Source organism: Mustelus asterias, chromosome 10, assembly GCF_964213995.1.
Source record: "Mustelus asterias chromosome 10, sMusAst1.hap1.1, whole genome shotgun sequence".
Classification (NCBI taxonomy): domain Eukaryota; kingdom Metazoa; phylum Chordata; class Chondrichthyes; order Carcharhiniformes; family Triakidae; genus Mustelus; species Mustelus asterias.
Window position 1 is genome coordinate 124,106,054 of NC_135810.1, and position 6,494 is coordinate 124,112,547.

Here is a 6,494-nt window from a genome sequence, read left to right on the forward strand (position 1 = left end):
TATTTACTCATCCACTAGGTTACTTTTGCCAATTTGATTAATCCAATCTATATGAAGATTCAAATCTCCCACAATATTGCTGCACCGTCTTACAAGTCCCCATTATTTCTTGATTTATACTCTGCCCTACAGTGTGGCTACTGCCTAGGGGCTTATAAACCGCTCCCACCAGTGACTTATTTCTTATCTCCACCCAAACTGATTCTACCTTTTGATCCTTCAAACTAAAATCATTTCTCACGACTCTACTGATCTCATTCTTTCTTCACCTCCTTTTCCTTTTTTATTGTCCTTCCAAAATGTCAAATACCCTCGAATTTTCAGACCCCAGCTATGATCACTTTGTAACAGTGTCTCTGCAAAGGCTATCTTATCATAGTAAGAAGTCTCACAACACCAGGTTAAAGTTCAACACCCCCCTTTCTAAGAGCTAGCAGAGTCCTTCCTTTGTAATTTATGTATTTGTGAGCTTCTCTTTTCCTTTCTATCTTGATGCAATATGTCTGTCAAAATGTGCTTTTACCCAGAAATTGTATTCAAACCCTCTTCAATTCCAGGCCAGGAATCAAAGCTTTAACCAGGGCAACACAGTGGTTAGCACTGCTGCCTCACAGCGCCAGGGACCCGGGTTTGATTACTGGCTCAGATCACTGTCTATGTGGAGTTTGCATGTTCTCCCTGTGACTATGTGGGTTTCCTCCGGGTGCTCCGGTTTCCTCCCACAGTCTGAAAGATGTGCAGTTTAGGTGCCTTGGTTATGCTAAATTCTCCCTCAGTGTACCCGAACAGGTGCCAGAGTGTTGTGACTAGGGGATTTTCACAGTAACTTCATTGCAATGTTATTGTCAGCCTACTTGTGACTAATAAACAAACTTTGAACTATGCTATTGTCACAGCAACATGGTCATTATGATGCTGGACAAGCTATTAGATTGGGCTTTAGATTGGTTTCACAGGTCGGCGCAACATCGAGGGCCGAAGGGCTTGTACTGCACTGTAATGTTCTATGTTCTATTTGATGATTCACTGATAGCCCTCAGGGAAGTGAAACATTCTTTTACAACAATCTCGTAGCTTCATGGTCACCATCACCAAGATTAACTTTTTAATTCCTTATTTATTTAAATTTAAATTCCCTCAGCTGCAGTGGTAGGTTTTGAACTAGTTTTCTGATCATTAGCCCAGGTCTCTGGTTTAATCACCCCCCCAGTTACCAAATGCCAACTTGTGGGCAACGGGGAGAGAAGATTGAAGTACACATTGGTACCAACGACATAGGTAAGAGAAGGGACGGGGATTTAAAACAGGAATTTCGGAAGCTGAGAGCCAAGACAAAACATGTGGTCATCTCTGGTACGTTACCGGTGCCACGTGATAGCGAGTTGAGGAACAGGGGAGAGAGTGCACTTAAACATGTGGTTGCAGGGATGGTGCAGGAGGGAGGGTTTCAGATACGTGGATAATTCGAAGACATTCTGGGGAAGGTGGGACCTGTACAAACAGGACGGGGTGCACCTGAACCAGAGGGGCACCAATATCCTGGGAGGGAAATTTGATACGGCTCTTCAGAGGGGTTTAAACTAATTTGTCAGGGGAGTGGGAAAAGGAGTTGTAGTCCAGAAGTCAGTGTTGAGGGTGGTGAGGTATTGGGGAAGGTATCAAAGTCAAGGGTGGGTACCGGTAGACAGGAAGGTGGGTTGAAGTGTGTCCACTTCAATGCAAGGAGCATCCGGAACAAGGTAGATGATCTTGGGGCATGGATTGGTACTTGGGACTACGATGTTGTGGCCATTACGGAGACGTGGATAGAACAAGGACAGGAATGGTTGTTGGACGTTCCGGGGTATAGATGTTTCAGTAAGTGTAGGGAAGCTGGTAAAAGAGGTGGAGGAGTAGCATTGTTAATCAAGGATAGTTTAACGGCACTTCGAGGGGGATCTGCACACTGAGGTAATATGGGCGGAGGTTAGAAATAGGAAAGGAGCGGTCACGTTGTTAGGAGTTTACTATAGGCCCCCAAATAGTAATAGAGATGTGGAGGAAGAAATTGCTAAGCAGATTATGGATAGGTGTGGGGGTCACAGGATAGTTGTCATGGGGGACTTTAACTTTCCAAATATTGATTGGAACCTTTGTAGGTCAAATAGTTCGGATGGGGCAGTTTTTGTGCAGTGTGTGCAGGAGGGTTTCCTGACACAATATGTGGATAGGCCGACAAGAGGCGAGGCCACATTGGATTTGGTACTGGGAAATGAACCAGGCCAAGTGTTAGATTTGGTTGTGGGAGAGCACTTTGGAGATAGTGACCACAATTCGGTGTCTTTTGTTATTGCAAGGAGAGGGATAGGGCCGTACATAGAACATAGAACATTACAGCGCAGAACAGGCCCTTCGGCCCACGATGTTGCACCGACCAGTTAAAAAAAAAAACTGTGACCCTCCAACCTAAACCAATTTCTTTTCGTCCATGAACCTATCTACGGATCTCTTAAACGCCCCCAAACTAGGCGCATTTACAACTGATGCTGGCAGGGCATTCCAATCCCTCACCACCCTCTGGGTAAAGAACCTACCCCTGACATCGGTTCTATAACTACCCCCCCTCAATTTAAAGCCATGCCCCCTCGTGCTGGATTTCTCCATCAGAGGAAAAAGGCTATCACTATCCACCCTATCTAAACCTCTAATCATCTTATATGTTTCAATAAGATCCCCTCTTAGCCGCCGCCTTTCCAGATGTACGGCAGAGCAAGGTTTACAATTGGGGGAGAGGTAATTATGATGCGATTAGGCAAGAATTAGGGGGCATAAGATGGGAACAGAAACTGTCAGGGAAAGGCACTAATGAAAAGTGGAACTTTATCAAGGAACAAATACTGGGTGTCCTTGATAGGTATGTCCCTGTCAGGCAGGGAGGAAATGGCCGAGTGAGGGAACCATGGTTCACGAAAGAGGTGGAATGTCTTGTGAAAAGGAAGAGGGAAGCTTATGTAGGGATGAGGAAACAAGGTTCAGATGGCTCGATTGAGGGTTACAAGTTAGCAAGGAATGAGCTGAAAAAGGGGCTTAGGAGAGCTAGGAGGGGACATGAGAAGTCCTTGGCGGGTCGGATCAAGGAAAACCCCAAGGCTTTTTACTCTTATGTGAGGAATAAAAGAATGACCAGGGTGAGGTTAGGGCCAGCCAAGGACAGTAGTGGGAACTTGTGTATGGAGTCAGCAGAGATAGGCGAGGTGATGAATGAATACTTTTCTTCAGTGTTCACCAAGGAGAGGGGCCATGTTTTTGAGGAAGAGAAGGTGTTACAGGCTAATAGGCTGGAGGAAATAGATGTTCGGAGGGAGGATGTCCTGGCAGTTTTGAATAAACTGAAGGTCGATAAGTCCCCTGGGCCTGATTAAATATATCCTAGGATTCTTTGGGAGGCAAGGGACGAGATTGCAGAGCCTTTGGCTTTGATCTTTGGGTCCTCGCTGTCCACAGGGATGGTGCCAGAGGACTGGAGAGTGGCAAATGTTGTTCCTCTGTTTAAGAAAGGGAATAGAAATGACCCTGGTAATTATAGACCGGTTAGTCTTACTTCGGTGGTTGGGTAAATTGATGGAAAAGCTCCTTAGGGATGGGATTTACGACCATTTAGAAAGATGCGGATTAATCTGGGATAGTCAGCATGGATTCGTGAAGGGCAAGTTGTGCCTCACAAATTTGATAGAATTTTTTGAGGAGGTAACTAAGTGTGTTGATGAAGGTAGGGCAGTTGATGTCATATACATGGATTTTAGTAAGGCGTTTGATAAGGTCCCCCATGGTTGGCTTATGATGAAAGTAAGGAGGTGTGGGATAGAGGGAAAGTTGGCCGATTGGATAGGTAACTGGCTGTCTGATCGAAGACAGAGGGTGGTGGTGGATGGAAAATTTTTGGACTGGAGGCAGGTTGCTAGCGGAGTGCCACAGGGATCAGTGCTTGGTCCTCTGCTCTTTGTGATTTTTATGAATGACTTAGAGGAGGGGGCTGAAGGGTGGATCAGTAAATTTGCTGATGACACCAAGATTGGTGGAGTAGTGGATGAGGTGGAGGGCTGTTGTAGGCTGCAAAGAGACATAGATAGAATGCAAAGCTGGGCTGAAAAATGGCAGATGGAGTTTGCCCCTGATAAATGTGAGGTGATTCATTTTGGTAGGACAAATTTAAATGTGGATCACAGGGTCAAAGGTAGGGTTCTGAAGACTGTGGAGGAACAGAGAGATCTTGGGGTTCATATCCACAGATCTCTAAAGGTTGCCACTCAAGTGGATAGAGCTGTGAAGAAGGCCTATAGTGTGTTAGCTTTTATTAACAGGGGGTTGGAGTTTAAGAGCCGTGGGGTTATGCTGCAACTGTACAGGACCTTGGTGAGACCACATTTGGAATATTGTGTGCAGTTCTGGTCACCTCACTATAAGAAGGATGTGGAAGCGCTGGAAAGAGTGCAGAGGAGATTTACCAGGATGCTGCCTGGTTTGGAGGGTAGGTCTTATGAGGAAAGGTTGAAGGAGCTAGGGCTGTTCTCTCTGGAGCGGAGGAGGCTGAGGGGAGACTTAATAGAGGTTTATAAAATGATGAAGGGGATAGATTGAACGTTCACTCTAAGACTATTTCCTCGGGTGGATGGAGCTATTACAAGGGGGCATAACTATAGGGTTCGTGGTGGGAGATATAGGAAGGATATCAGAGGTAGGTTCTTTACGCAGAGAGTGGTTGGGGTGTGGAATGGACTGCCTGCAGTGATAGTGGAGTCAAACACTTTAGGAACATTTAAGCGGTTATTGGATAGGCACATGGAACACACCAGGATGATAGGGAGTGGGATAGCTTGATCTTGGTTTCAGATAAAGCTCGGCACAACATCGTGGACCGAAGGGCCTGTTCTGTGCTGTACTGTTCTATGTTCTCGTTGCCATGTCTTTTGCCCAGTAAGAGTTTTAACGACACCAGGTTGAAGTCCAAATAAACCGGTTGGACTTTAACCTGCTGTTGTTAAAACTCTGTGTTTACCCTCGTCCAACGCCAGCATCGCCACATCATGTCTTTTGCCTGCCAGCTCCTGTATTTTGGGTGACAGTTCAACTTTCACTTTATTTGGCTCTCTTTTGTCTCCACTGTTTATTAACTCTTCCCACTTCCTCAAAAGATATTTCTGCAACTTGACCTTTGGTCACTTTCTCCTCCTGCCACTCTTGCCTCCATTTCTACACTGGCTTAATTGACTGGGTACAGTTACTGTGTTAAAGGTGCTAGACAAACAGAGGTCATCATTACCACTGCTTGCTGTCCTCTCCAGTTCAAAACAGGATTACATTAGAAGTGAGGTTAAGCACTTGGGGAGGGCAAACAAAGCAAGGGAAATATTCATTAAACGGGAGAGTATTGTGAGGGGCAGAGGGAGTGAGACACCATGAGGACAATGTCCTCAGATCCCTGAAGATGGCACAAGTAGATAGGGTGGTAAGAAAGTCAATTAGAATGCTTTCCTTTATTGGACGAGCTATTGAATACATAAACAGGGATGCAATGTTGGAACTGTATAAACACTGGTTAGGCCACAGCTGGAATTTTATGTACAGTTCTGGTCACCACATTATAGGAAGGACATAATTGCTCTGAAGAAAATGCAGGGGAGATTTACAGGATGGCGCCTGGGCTTGAAAATTGTAGTTATGACGAGAGATTGGACAGGTTTGGGTTTTTTATCCCCCTTAGAACAGGCTGAGGGGTGACTTGATGCAAGTTTATGAAATTACAAGGAGTTCAATTCGACAGGGAAGACTTGTTTCCCTTAGCTGGGGAGGTCAGGTATCTGGGGGCATATATTGAAGGTGATTGGTAGAAGGATTAGAGGGGATATAATGGGAAGAACCTTTTCACCCAGAGGATGCTGGGTGTCTGAGATTTGCTGCCACATTGGTGGTTGAAGCAAAAACCTTCAACTCATTTAAAAGATGCCTGGATCTACACCTGAAGTGTTGTAACCTGCAAGGCTCTGGTCTGGGAGTTGGAATTAGAATAGGCAGCTGGTTTCCTTTTTAAAACCAGGGTAGACACAATGGGCTGATTGGCCTCTGTTGTCCCATAACCTTTCGATGGTTCTACATGGGATATATGGCACAAACACAGGCCATTTGGCCCAACCAATCCATGCCATAATCAAGCCTGTTCCCATTCTTCAACATCTAAATCTACCATTGTAACCATGACTTGTCTAGTTTCCCCTTAAATAAATATATACTGTTCACTTCAGCATTCCCCGTGGGAGCGAGTTCACCACTCTTTCGGTTAAAGAAATTTCTTCTCTATTGGTTTTCTTGGTGACTATCTTATATTGGTGTTCTCGAGTTATGGTCTTCCCCACAAGAGGAAACATTCTCTCTGCATCCACTTCATCAAAATGTGTAATAATTTTAAAGACCTCTATTAGCTCACCCCTCAGCCTTTTTTTCCCCAAAACAGACTCAGC

General features: G+C 45.1%; 1 protein-coding gene across 1 annotated transcript in view; it reads right to left on the minus strand.

Moving 5' to 3' along the window:
• Window positions 1-6,494, minus strand: part of LOC144499965 (interleukin-1 receptor type 2-like) — a 1,647,203-nt gene that overhangs the window by 27,145 nt on the left and 1,613,564 nt on the right. The gene's annotated exons all lie outside the window — the stretch shown is intronic.